At 42.7% G+C, this 18,414-nt stretch overlaps 2 protein-coding genes across 2 annotated transcripts in view; both read left to right on the top strand.

Moving 5' to 3' along the window:
* LOC310837885 (uncharacterized protein) overlaps positions 1-9,028 on the top strand; it is a 54,667-nt gene extending 45,639 nt beyond the window's left edge. The window contains exon 4 of the mRNA XM_083725102.1: positions 8,794-9,028. The gene's annotated coding sequence lies outside the window, so the exon portion shown is untranslated. The remainder of the gene's footprint in view (positions 1-8,793) is intronic.
* The window catches only part of LOC310835743 (uncharacterized protein), a gene marked incomplete at its 3' end in the record, with an annotated part of 137,127 nt that overhangs the window by 104,820 nt on the left and 13,893 nt on the right, over positions 1-18,414 (top strand). The gene's annotated exons all lie outside the window — the stretch shown is intronic.

The following is an 18,414-nucleotide window of genomic DNA, read 5'->3' on the forward strand; positions in this document are numbered from 1 at the left end:
ATGATGAATCAGGAAATAGAGTGGAAAATTAAACAGATGAGACAAAAGACATTTGAATCGGCTAATAAATGTGGGAAATTGTTAGCCTGGCAAATGAAAAAAAGACAAAAATTTAACACCATTACAAATTTGGAAGTGGAAGGAAAGAATATACAGAATCCAGTGGAGATTAGAAAATGTTTCCAGAGATACTTTAAACAATTATATACACAAGGGCCACAGAAAGAGATTGATATAGGTCAATTTTTAAAAACAAATGGACAATGGACTACAAAAAATCTCTCAGGAAAATAAGTTAACGCTGAACTATAAAATAACGGAAGAGGAGGTAGAAGGTGCTATCCAGAATATGCACCTGGGTAAATCTCCAGGGCTGGACGGTTTAACTTCAAGATATTATAGATCTTTGAAAGATTGGATAATTCAACCACTAAAGGAAGTTTGTAATGGAATTTTGGAGGGGGGAAAAGCACCAGCGCCGTGGAAGGAAGTTTACATTACACGTATACCGAAAACTGAGTCTGAGAAGACACAGCTTAAGAACTACCGCCCCATATCTCTGCTTAATGTGGATTACAAAATCTTTGCAGATATTTTGGCTAAAAGATTAAAAAACAGTACTAGTGGAAGAGATAAAGACCAAGCAGGCTTTCTCCCGGGCAGACACTTGTCTGACAACACGAGGAATATCATTAATATTTTAGAAAAATTACAAGTGAACATTAATACTAAAGCAGTTTTGATATTTGTGGACGCGGAAAAAGCTTTTGACAACATTTCTTGGAGTTTTATGAAGAAAAATCTTCAAGGGATGGGGGTTGGTCAAGGTTTTGGAAATGGTATAGGTGCAATTTATTCAGAACAAAAGGCTAAACTAATTGTTAACAATGTGGTGATGGAGGAATTTAAGATAGAGAAAGGGACACGACAAGGTTGCCCAATTTCCCCATTGCTCTTTATTTTGGTCCTGGAGGTTCTCCTAAATATGATCAGAAGGGACCAACTGGTTAAAGGTATATAAGTCGGAGCCAAACGGTACAAATTGAAAGCTTTTGCAGACAATCTAGTACTGACATTACAGGAGCCAGAATCTAGTACTAAAAGAGTATTGGAATTGATTCAAGAATTTGGTCAGGTTGCAGGATTTAAGTTGAATAAGTTAAAAACTAAAGTTCTAGAGAAAAATCTAACACCGATTGAGAAAGAGAGGTTTCAGACGGAGACAGGTTTAACATTGGTTAAGAAAGTAAAATACCTGGGGGGTTAATATGACCGCTAAGAACTTGAATTTATTTAAAGATAACTATGAAAAATGTTGGTCAGAAGTGAAAAAGGATTTAGAAATATGGTCAAATTTGAAGCTTTCCTTGCTAGGCTGTATTGCTGCTATAAAAATGAATGTATTGCCAAGAATGTTGTTTTTGTTTCAATCATTGCAAATTTCGGACAAAATGGACTGTTTCAAGAAGTGGCAGAGAGATATTTCCAGATTTGCCTGGCAGGGCAAGAAGCCCAGAATAAAATTTAAAATACTAACTGATGCAAAAGAAAGGTGGATTTGCCCTGCCAGACCTTAGACTTTATTATGAATCAGCAGCATTTTGCTGGCTGAAATAATGGCTGCTTCTTGAGAACACAGACATTTTGGATTTAGAAGGTTTCAATAATGTATTTAGGTGGCATGCATATTTGCGGTATGACAAGGTCAAAGTACATAAAGCATTTAAAAACCATATTGTCAGGAAAGCATTGTTCAATGTCTGGATAAGATATAAAGATTTGCTTGAAAATAAAACCCCAAGGTGGCTATCACCGATGGAAGCGAAGGCTCAGAAAAAGCTCAGTATGGAGGCCAAATGGCCAAAATACTGGGAGATTTTGGAACAAGAAGGAGATAAATTGAAATTGCAGAGTTTTGAGAAACTAAAAGATAAAGTGTGAGATTGGCTCCATTATTATCAAATAAGGGAGGCTTATAATCTGGACAAGAAAATTGGCTTCCAGGTGGAAAAATCAAAATTGGAAACAGAACTGTTAGATCCCAAAAGTAAGATATTATCAAGAATGTATAACTTGCTGTTGAAATGGAATACTCAGGATGAAACGGTAAAATCTGCTATGATAAAATGGGCAGAAGATGTCGGACATAACATTATGTTGGCTGACTGGGAACAGTTATGGACCACAGGTATGAAATTTACGGCATGTAATGCCTTAAGAGAGAATATAATGAAAATGATATACAGGTGGTACATGACACCAGTCAAGCTTGCAAAAATCTACCATTTGCCTGATAATAAATGTTGGAAATGTAAAGAAAATGAAGGTACATTCTTTCCCCTCTGGTGGACATGCCCAAAGATCAAGGCTTTCTGGGAGAAGATATATAATGAAATGAAAAAGGTATTTAAATATACCTTCCTCAAGAAACCAGAGGCCTTTCTCTTGGGCATGGTTGGCCAATTGGTGTTAAAGAAGGATAGAACTTTTTTATGTATGCTACAACAGCAGCAAGAATACTCATTGCAAAGTATTGGAAGACACAAGATCTACCCACCCTGGAAGAATGGCAGATGAAAGTTATGGACTATATGGAATTGGCGGAAATGACCGTCAGAATCTGAGACCAGGGAGAAGAGTTGGTGGAAGAAGATTGGAAGAAATTTAAAGACTATCTACATAAACACTGCAAAATTAATGAATGTTAGAATGATGTTGGCATGAAGTTAAGTGGTTCTAGCAGCAATGTTATAAAGGAGTATGTAAAAATGGATTGTTATCAGATGAGAATGTAAAATAATACATTCAGGTAGAGGAATAAGATAAAAACAAGGAGGGAAAAGATTTCCTGATTTAACTAACTGAACTGGAATACAAAAAAGGGAGGTGTGAGGAGGTCAGGGAAACAAGTAAACGAAAGATAAGATATGAAAAGATTGATTTGATTTTAATTGTTTTTTGCTTTTCTGTATTTTGTAATTTTTTCTTTTTTCTCTTTTTTTCTTATTTTGCAACTTTTTTGTAATCTTTCTTTAAACTTTAATAAATATCTTTAAAGAAGAAGAGAAGACTCCCTGGAAAAGACTCTGATGTTGGGAAAGATGGAGGGCACAAGGAGAAGGACGACAGAGGACGAGATGGTTGGTCAGTGTTCTCGAAGCTACAAACATGAGTTTGATCAAACTGCGGGAGGCAGTGGAAGACAGGAGTGCCTGGCATGCTCTGGTCCATGGGTCACGAAGAGTTGGTCAACAACATACAAACATTATGTACAATCTCTTAACAGGTAGAAAAAACAAAATAATAGAAAATTTATAAAGAAAGAAAAAAATAAAGAAAAAAGATAAGAAACCAAGAAATAATAGTCAATCAATCAATTTCCTTTATTCGACCGATAGTCAGAAATAAAACACAGAAATAAAACACAATACAGAATTATGAACTAAAACATCATAGGGGTACACGAATAAGGTAGGGCCACAGCACTAAACCTCTCACAGATAACCCACATCAAGGCATTCAATTGTATGTTTCCGACACTTGAGTGCCAGGAAAAGGAATTTAGCCACTGACAAAGTTGTTTTCCTAGAAGACTTATTTAGCAGATATGCTGTCTGCTTTCCTCTTTGTCAGGGACTAAGCTGGGGTAAGTATGGGGTTATAAGATACTGTCTTAAATCGTTGTAGAAGGGACAGCTCATTAAAATGTGCTCTCTGGATTCTACCTCACCCAACGCACAATGGCATAATCTCTGGTCATATGGGACGACTCCATATCTTTCCTTCAGAACCGCCGAGTCAAGAACATTCAGCCTAGCCGCGGTAAATAGTCTGCGGTATTCCACGTAGTGGATATCCGCCAGGTAGCGAGCTGGAGCAGCTCGGTACATCTGCTCCCCCAGAAACAGCCCAGGTTTCACACGGGCTATGTCCTCCTGTCTCGCAATATCCCTTAATCTTTGGGCGATCACTGCCTTTGCATGGCTATACGTCATGGACTCTATGTAAAGGGAGGACAACCCGCACTTCTGCACTTCCTCCACTATCTCCCCTTCCCATGGAGATTTAAAGTTATCCCTCAGAATCAAGGGGGCCAAACCCACCGGTCTGAAGCAAAGCTTAAGCCAAAGCCATAACTTCGCTTTCAGGGCCACATACCTAAAGGCTTGGCAACCAGTTTCCAATCTCATGATCGCACCTGCCACGGAGGGGGGGATCCTGAGTATGGCCCTGAGGAATTGGGTTTGGATAGATTCCAATTTTTCAAAGTCCCTACGTGAGCCTAAGGCAATGCCCACCAGTAGAAGAGGGAGGACTTTCATTTTAAAGAGTTGCAAGGCAACTTTGACAGTTTGTGCCTGTTTCTTAGAGTACAGGGTTCTAATCACCAAGGCTGCTTTCGATGCGTTCGAGGCTATGTATTCTCTGTGCGCCAAGAATGACCTATTTGATCTAACAACCTGACCCAGGTATTTGAAGCAGCTGACCTGCTCTAAAGGAATACCATTAATTGACCATAAATTAGGTTTCGGTCGAGCGGCAAAGACCATTATTTTGGTCTTGGCATAATTTAGTTGGAGCTCATGTTGGGTCACATATTCATGAAGAGTTCGAAGCATCCTCCTTAATCCGATGGGGGACGTAGCTAATAGGACGGCATCGTCCGCATCCAGCAGGACATTCAAGGCTCGTCCTGCCAGTTTTGGTGGATGGAAATCAGTATTTGCCATATGCACCACTAGCGAATTAATATAGAAATTAAACAGGGCAGGGGCAAGCAAACAGCCCTGTCTTACCCCCCTAGTGGTGGCAACCGGATTGGAGACTAGCCCCTTGCTATCTAGCCTAATCCTCAGGAAGGTATTTGTATGCAAATTAATAATCAGCAGGAGAAGGTGGCGGTCGATAGATGTCGCTGCCAATTTTGCCCATAGCTGGTTCCTGGGAATTAGATCAAAAGCCTGCTTAAAGTCTATAAAGGCGACGTGGAGGGCTTTTAGGCCATTGTCAGCATACTTGGTGGCCAAGTGATTTAGGATCAAGATTTGGTCTGTTGTTGATCTTCCAGGGCGGAAACCCGCCTGTTCCTCTGCAATGATGTTGTTACTTTCCATCCAGGTCGTTAATTTGTTAAGTAGAAATCTTGAATAGATCTTCCCGATAACATTTAGCAGGCTAATTGGTCTAAAATTGGCCGGGTCTGTGCGTGGCCCTTTCTTGTGGATTAACACAATCAGTGCAGAGTTCCAGCTTGGAGGAAATTGTGCTGTTTTGTTTATATAAGTAAAAAGAGCTGCTAAGGGTGGACACCACCAATCCTTATTGGCTTTAATAACATCTATGGAGATAAGATCGTCTCCGGGTGCCTTGCCCGCCTCAAATTGGCCTATAAGTGTTTCCACTTCAGAGCAGGTAACAGGATCCCACTCAGGCAAGGGGGCCAATTCTATCCTTTCTCCGCTGGCAGTGTGAGCTGCATATAAGTCGGAGAAGAAGCTTTCCCAGGTGTCAGCTGAAATTTGGGGTTCTATCCTTGACCACGGTCTACCCAGGTATTGAGAAATTTGGTGCCAAAAGGAGGAGGGATTTCTATTTTCTGCAGCTTTTAGAAGGTTGTTCCAATCATTTCTTTCTGCCGCAAGCTTCTTTTGCTTTAATAGTGCTTTATACCTTCTCTTGAGGTTCATAAGGTGACTGCTAGGTGCGGGGTCATTTGATGCCCTATATGCCAAGAATTCATTATATAGGTTGTTCTTGAAGTGCCTACATTCCTCGTCAAACCACTTTTTATGAGAGAAATGGTTACTATTCATTACCGAGGCCTTAGTCAACGAAGGTTTTAGCAGATCTACTAATTTGTCATACATTGGCAGTGGCTCAACTGCCTGGACAAGGGAGTCCCTTGTCTCTTGCAGTTGGTCAGACCGAAGGAGTTCATTTATCCGTTGAGCCAAATTGTCGGTCCATTTTAAGGCAGTGGGCCTCATCTGAAGCTGGTTATTTGTAATAGGCACACAGGAATAGATAGCCAATTCTCCATCCAGGGTCAGAGAGAGTTCTAATGGAAAATGGTCACTTTCCAGCCTCGTTACCACCCTAAAGTTAGAAATTTTGGGAATTAGGTCTACTGATGTCCAAATAAAATCTATGGTAGAGGCTCGGGAGCCTGACCAGAAAGTAAATTCGGCAGGGTAATCAGAACTGAGAGCTCCGTTTAAAAGGTGAAAATTAAGAGACATCAAAGTTTGTCTACATTTAAAACCTGCGTATGTAGCAACACTGTCTTTAAAATTACTGGGTGAAAGGTCTGAGGTTAAAATGGGTAGTGGGGGATATTTATTATATTTAGCAAATAATGATTTATCAGAGTGAGACAATCGGCCATTGAAATCTCCTGCAACTAGGAAGGAGGCTTCAGGATGTTTCTCTAGGAGAGTTTCAAGAGTCAGTTGAATTCCCCTCCATCTTTGGTCCACCAGGTTTTTCTTGTAGGTTGGTTGCAAATAAACATTAATCACCACGAACACTTCCTCCGCTGTTTGTAGCTTTACACCCAGCATGGATGACGACTGGATGTCGATTTGCTCCACCTGCAGATTTAAGGCCAAAGAAACTAAGGTAGCCAGTCCACCTTGTGGTCTACCAGGTGATAGTGAATTCTGGTGTGCATTCAGGTAGAAGCCCTTATACCCTGATAAGGAGAAGCCCTCACAAGCCCAGGTCTCTTGCAGTAAAAGAATACGACTGCCTTTTATGTAGGCGACAAAGGATGGGTCCATCAGCTTAGGTTTAATGCCAGCTACATTCCAGGATAAGAAAGTAAGTGATCTCCTGGTCACCCCTTCGAGTCATGCCGGGCCTTGCGGAGCTGACACGGCAGAATCCACCTGGGAATGCGTGCGGCGAGGGGGGGCAATAGGCTGGAAGAAGGAAGTAATTGTAGCTTGCTTACCCGGCAATTTCCAAACACCACTTACCGCAGCAGCAGCAGCCATGGATTGAGGCTTAATTTTTGGTGGCTGCGGGGATGGGTTCTGGTGCACGGGGGTATCACTTAGCGACAGGTCCATAGACTCTGCATTTAAGGTATGCTCTAAAATTGAGAGGGGTGGGCCTTTTGGGTCAGCGGTTGCTGTAGGGAACATGCAGTGTAAGGCAGGTGGAAGACATCCTTTTCGGTTTGCCTCCAAAAGAGCATTTAGTCTTGCCACAGCTTCCGAGTTTGACCAGAGGGTTGTCGAATCTTTCACTATATCCTGCCCAGGCTTGACATCCCGAGGCCGTGTACAGCCAGGTTGCCGATCAAAGGTCGTTAAAACGGGTTCCACTTGGGCTTGTGTAGACTGCTCTTCAATTGGTGAGAAATTCATCTTATTTACCTGAACATGATCTTCTGAGTTACGGAGACAGAGTAGCAATTCATCCAGTCTGTCCGTTATCTCCGTTCGCTCCAGTTTTGGCAATTGGGAGAAGGATAGAAGTAACTCACGCTCCGTAGAATTCTCCAGATGTATAGCCTTTGTCAGTGGAGGCAGGGGGGGGGTCAGTCCAGCTAATTAGATCTGCGGCCAGGGGAGTTGGAGTCGTGGCAATTGGCGAACCCTCAGACTTGTCTGCTTTCTTTTTGAGCAGGCAGTTTGGTAAGAGGGGGCAGATCTTGGTATTGGTAAAGACTCTTGTAGCAAAGATGCCATAGTTAATTAGAAGGCTTCTTGAGGACATAATAAGTACAGGGAGCTTTTTGGTTTTAAAGGAGAGCAGCACTCTCTGCCTCTGAGGTCTGCTGCTAATATGGACAGAATGCTTCAGGTCAATAGAGCTAGGGATTACCCCCAGGAGCTCCGCTAGGTGTCTCCTTATATCACTCTTATAATGCCAGTTTATCACCTTGCCTCTAAAGGGGCAAACCATTAAGCAAATTTTAGTAGCTTGGAGCAGCAGTTTGTAAGGAGGTGCATAGTGTTGTTCCTTCTTATTTTGCTCACTTTGCTCACTTTTCTGATTGCCAACAACTTGAGAAATTGTACAGGAGGTGTGAGGTAAAACGGGTTCTCTGGACAATTGTATGGATTTCATCTCAGGTGATACATCAGGGGAACTGTCTTTACCTGTTAGGGATACAAGCGAGATAATCTTCTCCAAGGATCCTCGGATGTCTTTTATGTATTTAAAGATATAGTCCACCGTTTTAGCAACTAGGTCTAGAGTAGACGAGTGTTCAAATAGTATCTCATCAATGCAGCTTTCACGGGCTCTAGCGCAGTCATTCAAGTGGATACCAGCATTACCCTTGCTTGAAGGTTTAGTAGGCAGGTTATCAAAAGGCTCTCTCACAATGGTCTCCTCGCCATTCATCTCTGCTAGCAGTGTGAAAGAGTTTGAAACTGGAACATTAAAAATATCCTTTGTACCTTCAGATTCACTAATTTTTGTTTGTTTAGCAAGAGGCAGGCATCTCAGTTCCTCTGTGTCGTCTAAATCTCTAGAATCTCTGGTACGTTTCCCAGTTCCTCTCCCACAAGCAGGGCTGTATAATTGCTTAGTCATTTCTCTCTTCATGCAGCCGCCGCAGTTTCAAGGTCAATGGTTGTCTCCCCGATAGAAAGAGGCGTCGTCCTACTTACTAATTTAAAACTAAAACTAAAATCTAAAAACTAAAAACTAAAGTTAAAAGTTAATAGGTTTCTATACTCATTAAAACAGTCTTAAAAGATAAATCAGGGAGCTCACACTCACTCTGACTAAGTGCCGTTCGCCATCTTGGAAACCTCCACATGAGCCAAGATATAATAGTAAGGAAAAAAGACAAAGTTATTTACATAGTAAAAGTACTCTTCGACACAATCATTCCCATCCCGCTCATTCTACTGTTTGATATAACATTCTTTTTTACACAGGCTTACATTATATAATACCATTTCTTTCTGCTTTGTATACATTCCTTTGATCTTTTTCTTTACAAATATCACTCAATTTCTGCTCATATGGAGTTATTTGTACAATAAAGTTTTACATAATTCTGAAATATTATCCATTCTCTAGTTGTTTTTGTTTCCATATTCCTCTAACTGATCTCGTCAGTTTTGCTAATTGTAGATATCATAACATGAGTATCTGCCAATCTGTAATCTCTGGCAGCGTTTCATTTTTCCAGCTCCTTGCTATAAGGGTTCTAGCTGCTGTTATGCCATACATAAACAATGATCTTATAACTTTTTAAATTTCTGATGGTAATATACCAAGTAGGAAAATCTTTGGGTTTTTTTTTTTAAGTAATTTTAAATAGTTTCTTAAACTCGTTCTAAATATCATTGCAGTATTTGCCAATGGCTACACAGGTCCACCACGTATGATAGTATGACCCCTCCTTTTTTTTACATCTCCAACAGGTTGATGTTTTCCCTTTATACATTTTAGCAAGCTTTTTGGGGGTAAGATGCCATCTATATACCTCTCCCTGCAAGGCCTTTCCCACCTGGCCTAGGGGGCGGGGCCCAGACTCACCCAGCCCTATTTAACATGTATTCTGTAATTGACCTCCTTTGTAATGTGTTGTTTTGAAATCTTTAAGATAATAGTTTAGCTTTCTGTTACGTTGCTTTGACCGTATACTCTATATTTCACATTTTTCACATTGTTTTATTTACCGTATTTTTCGCTCTATAACACGCACCCAACCATAACACGCACGTAGTTTTTAGAGGAGGAAAACAAGGAAAAAAATATTCTAAACGAAACAGTGGATGTATGATTTTTGTGGTTCATTCTGTGGCCACAGACATGTGATCTGATGGTGAGTTTGGGGTAGCCCAATGCAAAAATCCTGAGGATCCATGTGGATCTGTGCTTTGTAACTGCGTTTTTGCACCACTGTGGCCCCAGGCAACAGTGAGTGCGTGATTTTTTTGGTGCAAACTGTAGCCATGGACATGCTATGTGATCTGATGGTGAATTTGGGGTGACCCAGTGCAAAAATCCTGAGGATCCATGTGGAGCTGTGCTTTGTAACCACGTTTTAAGTGGGGAGGGAAGGAAAGCACTCAAGGGACAAGGAGCACGCGTGGAGTGTGTGGAGAAGGATGCTGCTAATCATGCAGAAGAGGGGTTTGAGGGGAGAAGGCTCCTCTCCTCTCCCTCTTTGCTCCTTTAAAGCAAGCAGGCTCTGCTTTTCTTCCTCCTCCCCGGCTCACCCCCCCGGCTTAGCGAGCTGAAAATCTTTCCTGCTATTTAGCGAGCTGAGTGTTGAGGAGAGAGGGACAGAGAGCCTGCTTGCTTTAAAGGAGCCAACCGGACACTCGTGTAAGCGGCTCCTCACCTCTCCCGCTTTGCTCCTTTAAAGAAACAGGCTCTCTGTCCCTCTCTCCTCCCCTCTCAGCGGCTCTTCTCCCGCTTTGCTGTTTCAAAGCGAGCCACAGAGGAGGGAAGCATTTGCTCCGTAACACGCACAGACATTTCCCCTTACCTTCTAGGAGGGAAAAAATGTTTGTCATGGAGCGAAAACTACGGTATGTTTTATTGATTTAGTATGCTTAAAGGTTTTTCTTAAAATTATAAAGTGGTATAGAAATTAAATAAAAGAAGTATAGAGCAGGGATATCCAACATGGGGTTGCTCAGATGTTGGGCAACAACTCCCATAAGCCTCAGCACACATGGTCAAGGTTAATGAGAGGTGTAGTTCAAAAGCTCAAGGGTGGAAAATCTCACCCGTATACAATCCCGTATACAAATAGCCAATTCAATTTCCTAGCTGCCAGCCTTTATGTGGCCAGAATGGAACCCTTCCTCCAAGGAAGAGAGGGAGGTACCAGTAACCTTGAGGCAGCTCCATTGGTTACGTATGTCCAATAAATTTTTAGGTGGGGGGGAAAGATAGCCAAAGCCACGCAATGAGAACTGCACATGCTCAGTGGATACAGAAAACTGGCTGTGGGGGTGGGGCGCTGGTGGACAGCAGGAAAGGAAAACTGGAGAGGGATGGATAGCAATGGAGTGTGCTGGAAAAGGGAAATGTTTTGGATCAGAAGCACTCAGTGCCTCAGCATTTTCATCCATGTCTTTACTGGACAGGCTGCTCTGGTGCACTGGAAATAGAGAGAGTACCTTGCCTTCAACTTCTTCTCAATGCCAGCATTCACCTCCCATCATCCACAGCCATAGATGACGATTGCTGAGCCTGATGGGGGTTGTAATTCAGCAACATCTGGAGGGCCAGAGGTTCCCACACTTACTTGCAGGCTCCGGCCTAAGACCGAGTTCATCAGAGTTGGGTCCTTGTTGACTAAGAGCGCCGGGGATGATGGGAGTTGTAGTCCAACAACATCTAGGGACCCAAGATTGAATGACGTCGGCTTGTAGGATATATTGTTGCCTAGGCTAAGCAGTCCTGGGTCTTGGGAGGAGGCCACACCTATACCACCTTGAGTTTCATGATGGAAGAAAGGAAGGATATGGCAGCAGAAAAGTAGAATGTTTCTTAAATAAATCAAGGCCCATGGTTGCTTTTTGCTGAGCCCTGCTATATAGGCCTGCAGGACTCCGTCTCATGTTGGATTTTGGGCAGGGGGAAGTGTGTTGCCAGGATACTTTTTTCATCCTGCTTGCATTCTTTGTGTATAAAGAATGTAAATAATTTTAACTGATTTTAATAGCGTTCTGATACTGCTTTTAACTGCTGAGGGTGGGGCCTTATAGTGAAGGGTGGCAACAAAATAATAATCTGAATACAGTGCTCTGCATTGGGATGCAAAAGGGGCAAGCTAGGATGAGTTTCGTTTGCCTAACTGGGCTCCCAAAATTGTTTCCTATGGTAATGACACACGGCATGAGCCTCACAGAAGTGAGTGAAAAGCAAAATGAAAGCTATTCAATTAGCTAACCTTGACCGTGGCAGAAATGCATTTTCCCACCTTCCCTTGAAACAGCCTTGCCCTACAGTGCTGTGTCACAAGCTGTCCATGGCAACGATCCCAGATCTCTGAAGGCAGGCAGTGGGGACGAGTGCTGTGTTGCCCTGTGAGGAACACAAAACGGCACTGGAGGCTGCCATTGCGGGCTCCATTTGTTCACTGTCACCTCCTGATTGCTTGCCTTCTCCACATCCACGCCACATTTAAATCACTCTAGTACCACTTCAGTCAGTCATGGATTCCCCCAAAGCATTCTGGGAGCTGTAGTGAGTCTGGCTGGCTGCTGCTGTTGCTGCTGCTGCTTGTCACTGTTCACTGTTTCTGTGTGTCTGTGAGGAGAATACAGGACACTGCAAAAGACACAGGGTGCCAGAAGCCAGACAGAGAGTGATCCCTCCCTATACATGTAAATAGAGAGACTTCTGTTCAGGAGATTTCTGTATAAAGAACTTTTTATATAGGGGAAAATGGGGACTAAGTGAGGTTGGAGTGGAACCATGTTTGTTTAAATATGACAATGGAAAATATGCTCTCCATTTAAATTGTTATTAAAATAATTCATTCAGTTACCCAGAAGAGTCATTAGGCTTTTTTTGCTGTTGAAGGAAGATGGGAAGGATTTCTCTCAGTATTCTCTGTACCTTGTACCTTGTACCTAAGAAGGGTTGCTCTCAAATATAATCTGCAGTAAATTCCTGTGCTAATCCTGTTTTTGCAGTTGTGGCAGTTAGCAAACAATGGCTGTTTACTAACTCTGGCAGGTCAAGAGTCCAGTTAGCAAGAAATGCAGCTGTTTGCAAATCTAACCAGCCTTGCCAAGAAGGCCTTTCCTGCCTCACGTTTCCTGCTTTGCATGCAAAAGATAAGAAAAGGCACGTACAAGCAAGAGGGGAGGGGGAAGTGCTTAGCTAGCAGAAAGACACGTATGAGGAATGTTTAGCAAGCAGTATAAATGTGTTTAGCAAGCAATATAGATGTGCCATATAAGGGAATAAGTTGAACATTTGCCAGCTGATTGGGGAAAATTTGAGGAAGGAATGGGAGGGGGGGAAATGCTCAAAAGGTATAAGAAGGCTTGCTGAAATGTATTTCTTCACAGCCAGTTTTCAGGAGCTATCCTGCTGGTTGTCTCTGTGCACAGATTGTCTCTGTGCACAGATTTCAATAAACTCTTTTTCTCCAAAGAAGTTGCTTTCCTGGTACTTTTGTTCCCTCCAAGGTCCGGGGATGGCGAGGCTGATGGATCCCTAGGTAAATAAGGCTTCACTGTAAGGTACTTCATACATTTTAAGAAGTGGGTCATGAAACCCTTGATCACGCTCCTTAAAATACCAAATGGGATTCCTAAATAAATATGAATGGGCCGGGGCTGCACAAAAATTGTTATTTTGTACTGCAGCCCACATTTCAGAATAACAGATGGGCACCATACTGAGATTTCTGTAACTGCTCCAGAGAGACTTGTTTTTTAAAATGTTTTTATTAACTTATTGGGTACACCCAGAGTCTCTGTTTTCAAGTCACAGAATCCTTCAAACAAGTCAGTCCTATTCAGAGTGAGACAGTACTGTTCTAGGCAATATGGAGTTGGGGGGGGGGAGAAAAGAAGGAAGAGAGAGGGAAGGAAAGCGGGGAAAAAATAAACATTTCATTCATTTCTATAGTATGTGAGCTTTTGTGTCAACGTCAGGTAAACAAGTATTTTATTTTTATTGGCAGTGGGAGAGACCAGAGGGCTCAGGAGGTGGTTGGTTGCAGGATATTCGTCAAAGCAATGCCCAGTTTCTGTGGTGTTTGAGTGACCCCCAATGGCTGTTCACACATGCGAGGGAGCCATTGCCTGCTGCAGTCAGCATGTGGCGACCGTGTGTGTGAAGGGAAAGAATACCCAAATCCTGTCTGTGAAATCACCCCAGGCTTCAATAATCAACCAGGCCTCAAAACTGTCCAAAACTCCTTTTGTCTTCTAAAAATCCAAAACAGCTTTTCTCTGCTCTTCTCTGCTTTTCTCACAAGATGCTGTGGCAAAAGGCAAAATGTTACTTTTAAAGGCTAATGAATAGGCTCTGTCATTGCCAAGAATACTCAAGCCTGAGAAACGAATCTTATCTCATTTGGTTGCAACATCTTGGACATGCTGAACCACCAGGGCTCCTTGACCCACCCCCTCGGCTTCTCATTCCCCCTTTCCTGGGAAGAGTCCAATAGTCCCAAGACAGCTTTCTGTTCATGCTCAGAGGAACTCATGGGGCAGGACTCCTGGAAAAGGAGGAGAAAGGAGGAGAGACCTGGAAAGGGGTATATATGCTTGTGCACAGGACTGTGAACTTCGTGCATGCTTTTTGTGACTTATCACACTTGCTCCTTCTACCAGGTCATGAATGGTAGAAATAAAAAGCCTTTCTCTGAAACTATTCCTTGAGTGTCTGTTGACTCCCACTTCCCTTTCCCAGGCGCAATATTTTTCCCACCCGAGGGCAAAGCCTCATAAGGCTACATGTGTGTCTAAAATCCCAGGAGGCAGTGACCCAAATCTGGACCAAATCTAGATCTCTAGCTAGCGATTGACCTGTGGGAATGTTTAGAAAGGCAGGAGAGGATATATTATTTGATGATATCCATACTAACTTGCGTTAAACAAGTTCTATATCTTAGCATAATTCAAACATTCTCCTTTTCAAATTTGCACAGCGGTACGCTTGTTGCAGGCCCATCTGAGCCTCACTATTTAAGATTCCTAATAAGATCCCTTGTTGTCCCTCTTTAAAAGTGTAGACACAACAATCTTATTAAAATAAATATACAGGTAGTTCATTCATTTTCATTCAGTTCACAATTAGATTCCTGAAGGCAGGCTTAAGTTACAAAAGTATATCTATATCTATACATAAACTATAATCTAAGGGAGTTAGTCCCAAGTGATTGCGACTCAGCAGTCACTTCTCCTAACACATAGAAAAAAACAAAATGGAGAAGAAAGAATGAAGCACACCCAGAATAGGCCACACCTATTTCAAGTCACATGTAGAGGAAGCGCTTGTCCCAGCTCAGGAGGAAACAGGAAGTTTTCTCCTGGGTTGTACAAAGCATCCCCTAGCATGTCCACTCTAGGAATGTTGTACCTGACTGCTATGAATTTCATGTCCCACAGACCCAAGCTCCTCCTGCCCACTGACCAGAAAAGTCATGGCCCCCACAAAAAAAGCCCACCCTGAGATTCCTTCTTCTTTCACTCTCCAATTTTATCAATTGCTTAATAAAAAATTGTGGTGTTGCCCTCATTGTGAATAAGTGAGGTTCATAGACACAGAATGAAAGAGTTGGAGGGAGCTAAGTGGGTCTTCTAGCCGAACCCCCTGCAATGCAGGAATCTTTTTGACAAGGTGGGGCTTGAACCCACAACCCCGAGAGTCTCATGCTCTACCAACTGAGTTATCCCAGGACTCGGATCAAATTCAGCTGGTAGGATTGCAATGAATCGGGAGGAAAGGTTTTGTATGAATATATTACCTCAAGTTATTCTGATGCTCCCAAATGCACTGGTACAAATAATTTTTCAGATTGAAAAAGTGGTATAATTACTACTGTTATTATTATTCTCCAGGCAATTTGGATGACTTCCAGCAAAATATAAAAACATAATAAGACATCAGACATTAAAAACTTCCTGATTCTGCTTCTTTGACAGAAGCCGACAGAGAACCAGGCAGGGGGAACCAGGCAGAGGGCCTTCTTGGTAGTGGCACCCACTCTGGAATGCTCTCCTGTCAGATGTCAAGGAAATAAGCATCTATCTGACTTTTATAAGACATCTGAAGGCAGCCCTGTATGGAGAAGCTTTTAATGTTTGATGTTTCATTGGTTTTAAAAAAAATATTCTGTTGGGAGCTGCCCTAGTGGCTGTGGAAACCCAGCCAGATGAGCGGGTATAAATACTGTGGTTGCAATATTAATAATATTATGCTTAATTGATAGCAGTTCCCAGAAGGGGAGAGATGCTCTTGGGCTCCCATCCTCCTCGCAGGCTTGGCCACCATGAGGAGACAGTGCTGAGATTCCTGCATTGCAGGGGGTTGGACTAGATGACTCTCAGGGTCCCCTTCCATCTCAACGATTCTATGATTCTAACAGGGTGCAGGACTAGATGGGCTTGATCAAACTACAGGGCTCTTCATGTGATCTGTGTGTGCATGTAGACGAACGTTTTTCTATGTGTGTGTGTGTGTGTGTGTGTTTGTGTGTGTGTGTGTGTGTGTGTGAGAGAGAGAGAGAGAGAGAGAGAGAGAGAGAGAGAAAACCTTCAGGGAGAGGCCCCATCTCTTATTTGCAACCAGGGTGAAGGAGCTGCAATACCCCCACACTTGACCCACCGCTTCCCTGCCTGCTCTCTCTCCACCCCAACCCCAACTATGGGTATTGCATTGCGCACACCCCACCAAAGCTTGCTGCACCCGGAAGCGCTTTGCAGTCACCGCATTCCTTGCAGGACGAGGGCAGAGGACAGAGGGGGCGGGTCAGTTGTTCCGCTTAAGCCGAGCCCCCTTTCCTACGTCAGTATGGAGCAGCCCCACTCTCTCTTTCTCTGTCTCTCTCTAGCAGCTTGCACTTTCTGGCTTTAACCCTTAAAGCAAGTAGCATATGTTCCTTCAACTGGAAGCCCAGGTTCCCTCCCTTCTCTCCCCATTGGCTGGGTCCTGCAAGGCTTTCCCCTTACAAGTATCCCCCGGAGATATCCTGCCTCCCAGGAGGGGGCTCCCATTCCCGCCCGCGCTGCCCAGGGTCGCTCCTGCTGCTGCCAGTACTTCGGGTGAGTGCAAAGCCAGCGGCGGGGAAGGAGGGAAGGGGCTTGGCAAGGGGTGGGGGTCCAGGATGAGAAGCCCCGGGACGGGGAGAAGAAGAGAAGGGAGGAAAGGGAGCTGTTTCTCTTAATGGGGCCTTGAAGGTTGGGGGGGGGGGGTTTCACTGTGGAAAGAGACTAGCTTCTTCCTGCCCAGATCTGGTCCAAAGGGAGTTGCAGGGAAGGAGGCGGGAAGGGGGAGAGGGTTGGGTATTGCAGACCAGCCTCGCCATAGTAGTAATAATAAAATGATATTTATATCGTACCCATTTTCTGGGTTTCCCCAGCCACTCTGTGCGGCTTCCAACAAAGTAAAAAACACCAGAAACATCCAAACATCCAAGTCTTCCGTTTTGTAGAGGAGATGGGGACATGGATTGCTGGATGGCAGAGGGAGAAAGAGGAAAAGATGGGGAGGAAAACAAAGGCAGGGGGGTCCTGGCAGGAAGAAGGAAGGGCTGAGGCCTCCTCCAAAGAGCTCTTTGTTCTTGAACTCCTTGCATAAAGTAGTGGGGGCGGGGCCGGATTGAGGTTTGATGAGGCCCTAAGCTACTGGAGGTAATGGGGCCCTTTATAGGTCCAGCTGTCCTTTGTCAACAACAAATTGTTGCTGTTTTTTGTGTAGAATATAGGCTGTGTGGTAATTTATGGACCTAATAGGTATCTAAAACCATTTCCACATAACAGAGTATGTGCATAATACAATTATGAAGTATATTAAAAGTGAAATAATTATTAAGCTCTAACTTAAAATGATTTTGTTATTCATAACAAACTTAATAATGCAAACACATTATGGCATTTGGCAATAACAAAAGTTCCTTTAGAAACACAATTTACAAAGACTCCTAATCTAGTCCTAGAAACTTGCTATAATAATAGGTGTAAATATATGATGCAAACTACTAATAATTATAAATAGCATTATTAACATGAAATTAATTGTTATAACCTGTACAATGCAATTGTATTTAATACAATGCAATTTTTATATAAGTATCAATATTACCATAATAGTCCACATTCTTCATTGGGAAAGCAGACCTTTGTACCCGGTTACACTTAGTGAGTGTAAAAGACAGTATTTCTAGTAATATGTCGCATTTATAAATAATAGCAATACTATACACACCTGTACATAAAAGTTATTTTACAGGACTAATTGTATTAATGCATCTACCCAATACCCATTCAACTGTATAATTTTATCATGATTCATTGTGTACTGTGTATACAAACAGTACACAAACATGATCTAAATTACAATACTTTCCTTCTTGCCTTTGCCAAAGCAAAGTCACTGAGGATATCATGAAATGATAAACTGCTTAGCTTGTCACTTTCTATGTACATGAGGCTGAACTAACATAATTTATCTTGAGACATTGTTCTAAATTCATTACAAATGGCAATTTGCAATCATCATTCAAAGGAACATTCTCAGAATTGCTTCTACATTGGGGAATGCTGATTGGACATTGTTGTTGTTGTTTAGTCACTTAGTTGTGTCTGACTATTTGTGACCCCATGGACCAGAGCACGCCAGGCACTCCGGTTTTCCACTGCCTCCTGCAGTTTGGTCAAACTCATGTTAGTAGCTTTGATAGCATTGTCCAACCATCTCGTCCTCTGCATATATCGTCCACCTAGCCTACGGGGCGAGGCCCAG

This window comes from Podarcis gaigeae (genome assembly GCF_964106915.1).
Source record: "Podarcis gaigeae genome assembly, chromosome: 2".
NCBI classification, from domain to species: Eukaryota; Metazoa; Chordata; class Lepidosauria; order Squamata; family Lacertidae; genus Podarcis; species Podarcis gaigeae.